The 15,630-nt window shown below is 37.1% G+C and overlaps 1 protein-coding gene across 1 annotated transcript in view; it reads left to right on the forward strand.

The window, feature by feature from the left end:
• The first annotated feature begins 315 nt into the window (after positions 1 to 315).
• The window catches only part of LOC121408794 (clustered mitochondria protein homolog), a 56,507-nt gene continuing 41,192 nt past the window's right edge, over positions 316 to 15,630 (forward strand). The window contains exon 1 of the mRNA XM_041600429.1: positions 316 to 458. The gene's annotated coding sequence lies outside the window, so the exon portion shown is untranslated. The remainder of the gene's footprint in view (positions 459 to 15,630) is intronic.

The following is a 15,630-nucleotide window of genomic DNA, read 5'->3' on the forward strand; positions in this document are numbered from 1 at the left end:
GAAAAGTACCTTGATTTTGATGACGAAACTCCCGACTTGTATTTCAGTTCCTGAGCACATGTTCCACACACAGTCGACATTATATTTGTATAAGGGGGGTGTGTATCTAGTTGATTTACCGTATATGGTAACTAGTATTCCATAAAAGGAAATCCTACGTTTCTTGGGCTTTCTATATTTGGTATGTATTTTTCTTAATATGGATTGATGGACAGGAGAGGGCGTTATGAAAGTTTTTTTTTTCTCGAGCTTATTGCGTAGTAAATTTCACACGTGCATTGCATGTAGCCAGATATTACGTGACCACAGTACCAGCCTAGCCTCTACACATATACCGCGACGTCGCGACCTGCCATACATTGTACATGTGGCGAGTGAAGCTCAAATATTAATGCTGCTTGAGCGAGAACTTTCAAGTTTAACTTTGGAAAGGTGTAAAAGGATAGATCTATCAAGTGGTAAGCTATCAGTAATACTTAATCAGCTTTGGAGTTGGATAATCGTATAATTAACCTGCCAGCGAATTTATAAACGTTATAAGATGAGTGTGTATGATTTATGTACCGGTACCGGTAGTGAACGGTACCGTAGCGTGGAACCGCGTACCGTAGGCCATAGTGCATTTTGTGTGACTGTGAATGATCGCGAGTGTGCAAATTGATGCCTGAGGTGCACTGAGCCTGAAAAAGTGATGGTAATGCTTCATTGCCTGGTGAAGAGTCGTATTCAAATTAAGTTAGATGCATTGCATGCAATGTCAATGGCAGTGCCTATTTCCATGACATCAGTATGCAATTATAAATTAGATCTAGTATGGTCAGACTACCACATATCTTGTACCAGTACCACCTCTTAGTTTTGAAACCGACCACCTTTCGTGCGTTAAAATTATTGCGTATTACAAACGATACACGCGGGAGAGTAGGCGCAGTGTCCATAGAAATGGTAAGAATCGATTTTACGAGAGAATAAGAAGCAACAAAAAGTAAAAATTTAGTAGAATTAAACAAAATTGTATTGATCAGACCCAAATCCCGCTGAAAACCCAAGAAATCCGATAGGAAACGGCTTTAGAACAAACATCCGTCGTCAATCGTCGAATCATGTGCCGGAGCTCACAGTGGAAATAGTGAGACGATCATTTAGCATGTTGACATCATAGAACTGATTTGAAAGACTAAAAATATTTCGCGACAAGAATCGACCGTAAGCTTAGTGTATCGCGGGTGGTCGGTTTCAAAAGAAGGGTGCAAATGAGCAAATGTAAAATCGTCGTATTCGTTGTTCGTCGATATATATGTGGATTGAAACGGAGTTGCCGAGCGAAACATGGGAATCTGGTCTGCATAATTTTCTGCACAAATGAGACGAAAACTGGGTAAAATTGATGAATATTTTCGCAGATACGATGCTTTGAAGATTAGGTGGTCGATAAGGGGTAGTTCCAACCATATGTACAAAACTTACTTCAATAAGTGCCATCAGCAATGCTGTTCTTTGCAGAATGGATGATTGGTTCCCTCCATTTAGCCAGGAGGCTTCTAACGTTAGAGTAAAAATCATTAACTAACGTAAGGTTACTCTCAACGAAGCCAAGCCTTCCTTTGTAATTCATTTGCGTGTACCTAGCCAGGAGGCCTCTAGAGAGTAAAAATCATTTACTAGCGTAAGGTTACTCTCAATGAAGCCAGGTCTTCCTTTCTAATTCATTTGCATGTACGTAGCCAGGAGTAGCCAGGAGGCTTCTAGAGAGTAAAAATCATTTATTAACGTAAGGTTACTCTCATACGAAGCAAGGTCTTTCTATACATTTGTGTGTACCACCAAAAAACCTTAAACTTTTGCCCCCGAGATTTCTGCTTTCTCTCTAAAAGATCTAGCCCTGAATCATGTACATGGGATACAACTTCATTTCCGACATTTCTACGCTATGGATTTTATTTTTAGATAAGAATTCATCAAAAAATGAGAAAAATATGAAAAGATGGAAGAGACTTGCCCGAGTGTGTACGCCGCCATCTTGTTACCTATTGTTCTTCACCCACGATACGGACGCTTCCCCAACGTTACGCGACGCAAGCGTCCGTATCGTGGGTGAAGAACAATAGAAAACAAGATGATACGGATGCTTCCCCAACGTTACGCGACGCAAGCGTCCGTATCGTGGGTGAAGAACAATAGAAAACAAGATGGCGGCGGAAACATTGGGCAAGTCTCATCTGTCTTTTCATGAAATTTTTTCTCATTTTTTGATAGATTCTTGTTTAAAAATAAAATCCATATCGTAGAAATGTCGGAAATGAAGTTGTATCCCATGTACATGATTCAGGGCTAGATCTTTTAGAAAGAAAGTAGAAATTTTGGGGCGAAAGTTTCAGGTTTTTTGGTGGTACACGTACATGGGATTCAACTTCATTTCTGACATTTCTATGCTATGGATTTTATTTTTGAACAAAAATTCATCAAAAAAATGAGAAAAATATCATGAAAAGACAGAAGAGACTTGCCCGATGTTTACGCCGCCATCTTGTTTCCTATTGTCCTTCCCCAACATTAAGAAAAGTCACTTTTAATGCTTGCTATATTCTCGGATGATTGGATCCTTTGAGCAATTTGGATGATCATTTAATTTTACTACTTTGTTATGTTGATTTTCTTGTTATAGATGTAGTGGATTATCTCAAGTGTTGTATTATTTATGAAAAATTTAGAGCTTTCAAAATCATTTTTCTACCTAGCTTGAATGAATAAGATCCCAACTTTTTGATCAGATTTGTGAATCCTGAGCTTGCCAGTTGCCACGATCTTCTTGTTGATATTGCTGTGAATTGCTGTGAATATTCATGAACTCCTTGATTGAATGTGGTAGCATTCCTAGAAATTGAGCGACTTATTACAGTGCCCCTGAAATGCCCCCCCCCCCAAAAAAAAAATGAAAAATTGTAATGTCTAACACATAATAGTGATTTCTCTGTATTTCAATTTAAAGGTAGCCTATACATGTCAAATTGAATGTTGTTATGAAAACTAGGCAAACGTATTAAATATATTTTCTGGCATGCTTAGCACATAATAGATATTGTGCAGAATATTATTAAGCTAAATCTTTCCATGGAAAGCATACTCTAAACCTCACATAAAATCCTTGTACATGTACATGTATATGGTAGGATCCATGACACTCGTTCTCTATTCAAAGATACACGTATACTGCACATTGTGTGGTGGCATTTTATTCTAGCACGTCTAGCCTAGGCCTACACGTAGAAGAAGTCACCTTCAAGCATTTCCTGTATAATGTCACATGGTAATGTACAGGTAGACGTATTTGCATGTACAAGTTACAAGCATTAACCATGTGAATGGATGAAATAAATGAACATTGCATCAGAGTTCAAAAGCTCCATTTGCTTTGATGGGAGATAAGTTTACTATTGCCCTTTGCCAGTGTAGACACAGGAGCTACTCATTGTTGACCTTGTTGTATCAGTGTATTGGAATAGTATCATGACCTTTGGTAAGGGTTCTCCATTGTATTGGTTACACTCAAGTTGATAAGTCAGCAAATGGATTTATGATATGATACTCTGGATTGAATTAACGCAATATCTCCTCTTAATTTGAAATAAGTATATTTATTACTGTTTTGAGTGTGTCCATGTATTTGCAATGATAAAATATTGCTGCTGCTACTATTTATACCAAAGTATTCCGGTTACAACTCTGCTGCTGCTACTGTTAGTCTTTTTCTCCTGCTACTACTTATTCCACTCCACCTGCTCCTGGGAATGTTTCATCAAGAGATAATTACATGTATGTCATAGATTTTCATTGACAAATTTGCCCTTAACCAATCAGATACAAGGCTTTTCGTAGCTTATACATGTAACAACACATTGAAAATCCCTGGCTATGTTTTTCATTCATGCTCCCCAGATCTCATTCTCAAAGACTGCTCTAATTATAACTTCAGTATTGTTGAATGTACTCTATGCCCTTGAGAAGGAGGTCAGCACAGATGACCTAACTTACCACTGGCAGTTAAAATCAATAAACAATCCTTTCTCCTTGATAAAGAATCAATTGAATACAAAGCCACCTGAATAGGAAGACCAGACTATACTAACTGAATGCATTGTATTGCACTGGAACTACTCTTGAAAGCTGGCTTAATTGTTCAATGTTCTTTGGAGTTACATAAATAGTTGCCTCACACTTATTCAACTTTTAAGACAACTGCAAATATTCATTGACTCCTCATTATCAATGATATTAATAATTTGTTATGGGTATTTTAGGGACAAATGCAGCAATGCCCTATATCAATATGTAGGGTTTTGAGTTTGAGGTGAGTGGTTTGTTCGATCTGGAAGAAGGGATGGTAAAAAAAGACATGCATGGAAGGAGCAAGTGGAGGATAGTAAGAAAGTTGGGGATGGAATATGCTCTGAATTGTTTGAAGAAGAGGGGAGGGGTAAAGGTGATTTGCTTTTGAGTGAGAGGGGAATCCGGCCACCAGTCAAAGTCATATTTGATACTTTGGACCAGTCCAGTGACTGAGTATGCAAGTCAAAGACTCAAAGTTCATTATTACACACATCTAAAACAGAACAAATGTTTTATTTAAGATTAAAATAACATTCCACAAAAGCTTCAATGTTAGTCAAATTTTGAAGAGAGTACATTTCTACTGATATTAAATAAAAAAAATATGAATTATGAGAAGGAAAGGCGCCCATGTTTTTGTTTTTTAACATAAAAGGTTTGTGATACATGTGGAAGACTGAAATCCTTTTCTGTCTCTGTTTTTTTTTAATTACTGAATTCATACAGATATCTGTCTCTAGTGGAAATTAAATACTTACATGTACGTGTATGTTGTTTGCTTGCTGTTTGATTAGAACTTTAGGTCAATTTCCTCTCATTTCCTAAAGTTCTAATTCTTTTTGTAGATAGTACCATTCTATTTACATCAACCTCATGTAAATCAAATCAACTAATGCCTGTTTCGATTTGATCTGTTGTATGACTGCAATTAGTATTTTCAAAGGAGAAAAGTGAAACAGAATACCACAGGCATATGCATATAAATGCACAGACAAAAGACACTGCAGACTTGGAGTAACTTGTGATAACACGTGGTAGGGTCCAAAAGTAAATTTATCTACAATTACACGTACAGTGCTTTTCTAAACCTGCCAGTAAAAATAATTAACCTATTATGTAATACTCTATACATGCTTTCAAACCCATTCCAAGACTGTACATGTTATTGTCTAATAGGGAAACATTCTGCTATCCATTTTTATCCCCCCAGTCCCTGATGAGAAAATACGAGGTACTTATGTGACTATGAAAGAAAATTGTAGTTGTTGAAAGAAATACTGCTACGGTAATTAGTAGGTAAATGTTCTTAACATCCACTTTGATATTTCCAAGGCCACAGGTATTATGGTAATAACATTCTTATGGTAAATGATATTCACCAGTAAATGTTCATTGGTGATTATCTAGCATGTAAGAAAGGTGCACTTGTAGTTCTTCATTTATGAACAGCTTTATGAATGCACAAGGCAATTCACAAATTTTTTGAGGCCTGAACAATTTCTTATTATTTTGGTGATCGAGTGGGTCTGAAAGAGCTTTTGTTGAAAATGATAAACTATGTATAGTACGTACATGTACACATGTAGTTTTGATAGTAAACACTTGCAATCAACTAATAACAGGTGTTAAGAAGTAAAATAGTGATTGCCCTTTAATGGAATGGATCCCACCCTCACACAAATCGACATTTATTAATTTTATAGTGAACAGGTGAATTTAGATTGAAATTATAGAGCCCCAATACTTCTTTCACTCCTTAGTGAATCACCCCCCTCCCTTAGACCAAGTGGGAATACACCAAGTGGAAATAGACCAAGTGGGAATAGGCCAAGTGAAATATACCAAGTGGCAACTCAAAGATTTGGAGGAGAGGTCAGTAAGCCACATTCAACAAAGGGTCATGGTGCAATAGGCGGATGTCTGATGGGGGCTGGAGCGGGATCTTTTATCAAAAGATCAAATTTCTTTCTTGTGATTGACATGAATACTAGCTGAATTTCAGGCCTTGTGGTCCTGAACTTTTTTCTTAAGTGCAATTATGGCCTTATTTGGTTATGCACCCTGAACTTGATGGGACAATAAATCAAATTTCTTGAGGCTCTGTGGACTGTCTTTCCTCTTTTGTGTGTGTTTACAGAAGGGAATGATTTAAATGGTTTGTATGCACTTCATTCCATTACATGTGTATCTCAAGTCATCTATTCAGCAAGTTTTTTGGATGATAATACTAGTACCCCAGTGTTCATGATACTACTCCCTGAATATAGTGTACGGTCTAATTCTTACATGGACTGTATAAACTTTTGAGCTCTTTTGGTTTTGTGCAGCTACATGTAATATTTTGATTTATATTTATTATATGAAAAATAACCAAAAATGTACTGGTGATTTACAATATAACATAGAAAGGAAAATTGAAATAAAGAGGATGGAGACACACCAAAGAGGAAGGTCCTTGTTTATATACCTTTTTGATTAGATTTTAGATATTAAAAACAATGAACAACAAATATTTGATACCAACATTTACTTTATTATAAAAAATCATATTCAGTATTACTTGCGCACATACACTGTACATGTAGTCAAGAGCATACAATTGTGAATGAAAAAATGAATACCTGGTTGAACTAGGTTTGTAGAGAGAAGTCACAAACAGAAAATTATAAAACAAGTTCTGTGATCCTGAATTTTTATGTGACCTGAACTGGAAGTTACTAATAGCCAGAACCCTGGTAAGTATTAAAATTGAAACATGTGATTCATGTGTAGGCCTACATGTACGGTACATACTTACAGACGAGCCATTCAAGTTAAAAAATTATTACAGGATTGAGTGTTTGCACATAAATAATGCAAATGCTTGATGTACGTAGTGTCTAATTTGAATTCTTAATGGGATTCTGTTGTGGAGTAATGTAAATGTAATCACAGTAGAAAGTGACATTGTGAGAGTTGTCTGACTGACTGACGTAGTAGGTGTATCAAGAGGTGTGTTAGATGACGTAGTTGAATGGATCCCATCTTTCCTGACGTCACTGGAATCAAGATACCTTATTAACTACACGTACAGTACATGTAGTCTCCATTATCTAACCCTCTGAAATAACTTCACTCTAAGAAGATTGTACTAGTATTTGTACAGATATTATGATTCTCAATGCTATTCCTGATATAAAAGTAGTGTACAATGATCTACAATCGTGCAACTACGTACACATGGATATGTGTGAGGGATGTTGCAATGTAGGCCTATATATAGAGGTATATATATATATATTTTTTGGGGGGGGATTGGGAAGAGTTATTAAACTAATCATTGTCCCATGCCTTCCACTTTTATACCATGAATTTTCCATCTTGTACAAATTAAAACTGTATGCAATGTGAATCTCATTTCAGTGCTGAAGAAGAGGTAGGCCTATATGTATATTCTTAAGGAAATCACCTATATTTTACAATTAGAAATACTCCTTCCCTTTGCTGAAATTCCTACATGTAGATTACATGTAGTACCAGATTGCCCAGATTACATGTACTGGACAGTGAGTTTGCATTCATTTATTCAAAGACGTACTATAATTCACTTGCTATGAGTAGTGGTTCGAATGAAGCATATCCTGTATCGACTTCTCTACAACCTCAAAATAAAATAACTCTGGGTCTTGCAGTAAAAATTCCCAGACAGAAGATCCTTTGCTGGCTGGGTTTTTCTTTAATGCACATGATGCAGGTAGCCCAACGTCTGTAGTCTTGATACTCTGCATAACAGCCATGTGCTCGTGAAATTCAAGATCATGACTGGAATACTACAACCCATGTGTGCACGTGCTTCTTCCGACTAAATTTCATAGAATGTGCTCAGTCATCATATGGGGTCTTCCTTTCTGTGCGTTTTGTTATTTACCTTACAGGTACTATCCAACAAATATGTACAAAGTCCAGATGTACTGTATTTAAAAGTCTATTGTCTGCTTGAAGTATTAAAATCTTTGCACTACGGTACAAAAAAGGCAGAGATCTGTAAATTTCCAATAGCCAAGATATTTGCTGATCAAGCCCTTTTTCATCATTTGATATGTTAAATATAATATTGTTTGCTTTAGCTTGCAAATTTGATGATGGGGCGGGGGGGGGGGGGGGGGGGGCTTTGCGATGGAGATTTACACTATACTTTTTGCTTTAATAGATCCTGGTTTTGGACTGAGTGTTGCTTGTTTTCTACAATTGAATTCATGTGGAATGTCTTTTGCAAGCTATGTTATTTGCCTTTTCTCAACTTGAAGAGCTTAGAAGCACCTCTAACTGTACATAGGCCTACATGTAATGTTCTGTACAGAGGGAGCAACCAGAGGACCAATGGCTTCCAGTCTGCTCTGGGGGACTTTTTATCTAGTAGAAGCCTTCTAAGTCTTAATCACAATTAATCTGAGCGAAATATATGCCTACATGTAGTTCTTATCTGGACAGTTAGCAAATGGCTGATATATTATAGACTGACCTAATGTGAGTTTGCCAGGTGTTTGTATTGTACAGATTAACTCTATAGATGAATTGTACCTGTAAATCATTTATGAGTTAAACAAATGCAGGTAGGGGGCAAGGGAGCAATAAGTACTAAGAAATTAGATTGAGAAATATGCTGGTAAGTTTCTTTAAAAAAAACTTATTTATTTCACCATGCTTCCCAACATTTGAATCCAATGCAAGAATTCATTCAAGCCCTTAATGCATGTAGATCCGAAGCCCAAGATAATTTCATGCATGGGTAGGAAAAGTTTCAGTGCAAAGTTCTTCCTCATTTATTCCTTAACCATACAAGAATTCTAATGCATTCAATGTCATTTGAAAAAAAATGGAAAGGGAAATTCTCAAATACTATTTTGGAAAGAAGAGGTCAAATGTATTGCCTTCCAATCACAACTATTTGCATTATTTGTCAATTTCTTTGTTTGTCTTTGAATGAGGCAATGATGAATTGGAATGCTAGATGATGATGAAAATATATTTCATGTAGTGGGTAGGGTAGTAATTATAAAATGTATTATTACTTCATGTGGTAAATGTACAAATAAGGTATAGGCTTGATATATAAGGTGTATTTGCCAATTTGAATACATTTCTTGTAATATGGTTAAATTGAATTTTTTTCCTTTCCTGTGAATCAACATGGGAATATATTTGTATAATTGCATCACAGCTTCCTGGCTATCAGAAATTTGATGTTATGAAAGTTACCCCACTTAACAGCACACACGTAAGCATGGAATTGTGAGAGTGGAATATTTTTGACCTGCCAAGCTTGTATCCCTCTGACCTACAAGTGAAAGCTTGGAATCAATTAGTTATTTTTAATCACACTTGATGTCTGGATGTGGGCATGTGTACATGTACATGTACATGCAGTTTACAGGTAAATCTCTGTTCCGTTTGGTCAGTGGCCAAGTAATGAGTAATATTGCTATGTTGAACCTCTATCCCTTTTACACTCGTCTATGAAAGGGTTATTACAGTGTGATGAAGCCTGGATCAATATGAAATAGTCCTTTACACCCCTGCAGTGTTCATATTCAAAATAGAATTTTAAGTGTTTGTATAGTTTCAAACATTAGCATCATTTCCCCTCCTTCCTATTACATGTACATGTATGTGTAGGACTGCATGATATAAAGGCCCTATCAATGGCAGTGATGGGTAGCATAAATTTTTATTCATTATTAAAAAGAGGAAACCACTTTCTGACTGGGTTAGTTTGTGCAGTACGTGTTCGATGAACAAATATTTTGCTGACTTGACTGTCGATTTGACTATTTTATCTAAAATGACTTTTATTATCCCAAATACATGTGGTGTAAAAGGAACTTCTAGTCCATCAATCATTTATTGTAGCGCAGATGACATTTAGTTCATGCACGTAGACATTCAGGATGTTCTCCCAGGTGTAATACTGTAAAACACATTCACTTCAACCGCAGCTACATTCAACCACATACAAGTACAGTATGATTGTGTCTTGAATTACATTATCTATCTCAATTCAATTGAATGCAATGTGGCTCAGTGTTATTGCTTATACTGTATTAACGGTTATATTTATAGCCAAGTCAGAACGTTTAACTGCCCTTCAAATGACCATTAAAAGTGTATAAGTGGTGTCGTATTTTGACTACCGACAACTGTGTGACTGAAGAAGGGAGAGGAGCAACCCCCCCCAAAAAAGTCATATTCTACTGAACTTTCACATCTCCATGTCCATGAAAAGGTCATCTATTGTCCACATTAGTTACCTTGAAAGTATTTTTATTTAGTTAGAAACTACCAAGGAAATAAGGAATATTCCCTTCTTAGTTCTTAAAAGATTGATGTCAGTTGATGCCATACTACTACTAACCTCAATGTCTATATTAACCCCTGAGGCCCTGACTATCCTTGAACCTATACTATCTTTTTTGTTTTGTTTCAGACTGTCTTTCTTAACCCCACTTTATTTGGTAAGCCTTGGTTAATTTGACATGAACTTTTGACTTATGTGATTGGCTTATAAATGCTTTTCCTTTAAATTTTCTGGTTTGGTTTCAGACTATATCTTTTAAACACCAAAAAAGGTACACCAATGTAGTGGGACTAAGACCCCCCCTTAGCCCCACCTATTTCAAAGGGTTGAAGAAAATATTTTTAGTTTGAAAATACTTCTATAGTACAGGGTAAAAAAGTTAAGTCCACTGTTCTCACAACATTTTTGCAAAGTGGGCTATAATCCCGACCAAAATTGCAGGATTTTGTTGTGGCCTTTGCCTACAGTGTATACACTTTTCCACTGTTGCTGGTGGCATTTAGGTTTTGGGGTCCTCTGTCTATCTGTCCCATTTAACAGATCAGTTTCAAACTTGTTAAGAATATAGCAATGATCTTTCTGTTGGGTCTCAGAGGTCATTATATAGGCCTACAGTGTACATTGAATTATCTTCTTCGTTTTTTCTCTTTGTTGTCCTGAGTAAAAAAAGGACTTTGAAACTTGTTCATATCTACTGTAGATAGCTTTCACAGTAATTAGAAAAATCTTACATTCATTTTAGTCGGCATAAATTTTTGTTCTTGGTGCTCATTTATAACTACCGTAAGTAACGGTGTATTAACCGCACCTTTTTCTTGGCGGGATAGTAGCAAAAGTCGGGGGTGCGGTTTATACACGGTGACGGGTCTGAGCCAGCCCGCCGTAACCCCTCCCGTACATGTACGTTGTCTGCCAGTTCACAACACATCGAGTGGCCGGGCGTAGCCGCCCAGGCAATGTCGTTTTGAGGGGTATGAGCCGCGGGTAATGGGAATCGATTAATTAAATATTGTCCATAACAAACGCACCCACCTTCATGACACTAATTTTGACTTTATTCTCGATTCAAAGTAGTGAAGTTCCCTGGCTAATTTAAAAGAGACGCCAAGCACACTCGGTAATATTTTGTCACCGCTGAGTGAGAGTTGAGTGAGCTTAGACTTAGAGATTGCGTTGTAATGTGGTTATAGTGCGACTTAAGCTGGCGCTATAGCTATTCAAAGTCCCGTTTCGCGCCAGCTTGTTTTTTTTCCTTCCTGTTTGCTTTTCATAAGATATCATGTAAGCCACGCACGAGAGAGACGGCACAAAGCCGTAAAAAACAACTGGAAAAAATGTCAATTTCTTTGTTTCTTGAACCTTCCTGTAATCCCGTATCCAAAATTCATGCTAAGACATCAAATTTCTGAAATTGATTGTGAGATTTTGATGCAAGAAATGTGAATGTTTCTTCCTCCTACGCTGGGAAAGACACAGATCATGATTTGATAAAATGTACTGGCATGACTGGTACTGTATCGTAGTTTGCAATGTACATGTAATGGCAGTGCTGTGTGTGTGTACACTGTGACTGTGAGGTGAGTGTATAAGTTACCAATATTGTCGGGATTGTTCTTTCTAATATTTGTAGATGAATTGATCAAGAACAGCAGATTTCCGCATACCGGTAATCTCTTTGGATACTTTGAAATCTCAAACTTAGTTTTGTTTCTTCGTACCTCAAATAAGCATGTAAATATGAGAAGAATTTTTTTTTTTTTTTTTTTTTTTTTTAGTCCAAAGTTGGGGGTGCGGTTTATACACGGGTGCGGTTAATACACCGTTACTTACGGTAATATTTCAACTTCAAACAGGATTTGATTATAAGAAATAAAGAAGATATATGCATTATGCAACTTAGAGTACACATATCCTTAAACTGCTCAGTGAATCAATAGATTTTTACGTCATAGATGATGGATTAAAATTTTACTATAGAATAATATATTGTTGAATTTGTAAAATTGAAAATATTAAAATTGATTTGAATTGGTTGGGAAAAAAGTAATATGTTTGGATGAAGCTTTGAATATTTAAATGCACTGTCCAATACTTTTGATTTTTCTTTCACATTTGAAGTACATTTTAGTATCTAACCCCTGCTGGCTGTACTTGATCAGTGCATTGAACTTTGATTTATCTAACCTCGATTATGTAAGAGGTGGATTCTCGTAAAAAAAATCAAACAGAGTCTTCATCTATTATGTAATACAGGGTACTGAACATTGTACAGTATAAGGCAAAAAAAAAAAATTGTTTCCTGGAAATTAACTCGACTGACCCTAATAAAACCTACGGAGCATAATGTTATTTTTAATTCAAACTTGTCCCCCATCAGATTTGATGACTGACACCATTTAGAAACAAATACTTCTATCAATTTTTTAATGAAATATAAATTTTAAAGACAAATTTTATTTAATTTTGCTCCAGTTTTGTTTAATGTACCATGTTAGCCATTCAGAAATAAATTTATAGTGCACAATGTTTCTTGGCACTGGTTACATGTACTTTTACATTGACAGCCCTGCATGTAAGGGGCTTTAATTTCTTGAGTTGGAGTTGACCTACAAATGTGCTTGGGTCACATTCTAAGAGACCAAGACAGTCCCCTTGACTCCCCTATCATTATGGTGAATTAATGACTTGATAGATGCAAAGCTTATCTTAGAGTAATGGAGGTAGACAAAATACATGAGTCTTCAAGTTTATGAGCTTTAGGAAGAATATTGGAGATGAAGAGGTTGCTTTAAAGCATTTCTCTTCAATCTTGATATTAAGGCAAGGCTTCCTGTCTATAGTGCTCTTTTCTATGTTACAGGTCACGAAAAAAGTACTGAAGGGCACAACAAATCTCCAAAGCCATTGATAGGGGTACCATGGCCATACAACATGGCATTCATGGCCATGGTGTTTGATAGCCTTGGATTATTTCAAGCTTTGTTCTTGGGTTTTCATTAATAGTCCTACATGTAGGCCTAGTCATGATATTTTTCTTGCTGACTTGCAAAGCCAAGAGTGTAGCGGATAAGCAAGTCTTTTTCACAATGCTTTATTTTCACAGAGTTTGTATCTTATGCTTGAGGTATAAAATCATAATGTTCAAAGACTTCAGACATACATGTACTCTTGAGCTTCTTAGTCATCCTCTTACATTATGGACTATTGGTACATCACCTGTCTGTGGCTATGGGCATTGTCATTGTAAACTTCCTCTATTTTGAAACAGGCCTGAACTACTGTTACAGTGTAGTCCGCTGATATTTCATCATGATAATCATAACTTTGTTGGTTGGTTATTAGATTGGTAGTTTGTTTCACCTACAGTGTAGGATACAATATAATTGATTGCCCGACTGCCCTGGACAAGTGAAAGTGGATGCTGGCAAAAGTTTTGGAGCAAAGACAAACTAATTGCTTGAATTGTTGAGGCCTATATGTAAGACTCAGCAAATAAATTTCATAGTGAAGAGGGTTAGGTGTTTCATTAAAAAATATTGAGTTTACAGCATTCAAAATAACTACCAGTATTTCTGTGCAGCAAACGTAATCAGTTTGCCTCTTTTGAAATTGTGCCTGTGAGCTTAAGAAATTCACTGATGAAGTTATAATACAAATAACCCTCTTACTGTAGTTTGGTATGAACTAAGACCCCTGTTACATCTGAGAGATTCCCTACCTCGGGCCGGCCCGGGGCCTACATCCGGTCGGAAAGAAATCAAATGTAAACATCCCAAACCTACCTCGGGCCACCTTTTAGCGAACCTACCCGAGACCACATCCAGAGGTAGTCTCGGGTAGGTATCGGGCCGGCCCCGGTCCACCGATTTGTAGATGTAAACGCACACAAGCTTTCGAACCCAGCTCGGTCCGTTCGCCAGCTGTCAAATTGCGTCATAGTGCGCGCTATCCCCTTCTCAGCCCCGTCGTTCTTCGAATGTTTTGCCATCCTTATTCTCTGCCGACACCTTTCCTCAAACCTCACTCTGACTGCCCTTTCCCGAAGAAATTGCTTATGTATTTCCCGAATCAGGGAATACACATTAATATTCCTTATAATGTATTCGAGGATCTGTACTTTTCAGGGTTTTAAATATCTAGAAATAAAAACTAACGTACGCTATCCGATCGTAACCAAATTGCGAGCTAGCAGCCGACGAGTGAACGAAATGCAAACAACTTCAATTAGCGCGCGCAAATTGTTCAGAGCCTAGATCGAGAGTGCCCTTTGGTGTCAGCAATCGGATACCGCTCGAAACCATACCGATATGGGAGGAATGAACACTGATGTAAACAGACCACATTTCGGACTCGGTTCGTTTGCGAAGCTAATCCACCAATAATACAGTCAAGGTTGCAAGTGGACTCGGTCAGGTCTCGGGTAGGAAACTTTCAGATGTAACAGGGGTCTATGAAATACATATGAAGTCCTGTTCCATTATCAATACATGTGAAACCCATTCAAAAAGCCCATGATGTGGAAATTTCAGGGGTTGTTTTTCGTTTCCTAAAAAAATGCTTGAAAAAAAGGGGTTCCATGACATTTGCTCCGGCAGCAATTGCTCTGCTGTATTCCACCATAATTGAATGACCAATGTCAACCCTGGATTTTACACTATACCCTCTCCTAAACCTAACCCTCAACCTTATATAAACACCCTATAGCAACCCTAACCCTATATTCTAGACGAAATAAAGCCCGGAGCAATTGTTGGAGGAGCAAATGTCATTTCAAAGAAAATAGCCCTCATGAATCCCCTTTCTGGCTCATGTAGGTTGCATGGAATTTTGAAGGCAAACTTATTGGAAGAGAATCAAATTCAAGGTGACCTTAAGTTTGAAATACAGAAACTGCATTACCTAGCCTGGTAAAGACATTTGCAATGTCCAATACTCTGAACATATAGGCTAGTGCAACATGCAGTTAAATGTCATTGGAATGAGTTGTAGAAAGAGCTAAGTAGATCAGTGCTGTCCATGTCTCTCACATTGGCCTTTTATCAACTAATGATGCTGGTCTATTTTAAGGAGGGGGAGGAAATCCACTTTTACGAGCTGCAGAAGATGACGATCTCTCGTGTGCTTCCTCCAGAGCAACCTGGCAAACCATTAACACCTAAACCTGACTTCGGATGCTCCCTTCGCATACC

The sequence above is a fragment of the Lytechinus variegatus genome, chromosome 2 (assembly GCF_018143015.1).
Source record: "Lytechinus variegatus isolate NC3 chromosome 2, Lvar_3.0, whole genome shotgun sequence".
Taxonomy (NCBI): Eukaryota; Metazoa; Echinodermata; class Echinoidea; order Temnopleuroida; family Toxopneustidae; genus Lytechinus; species Lytechinus variegatus.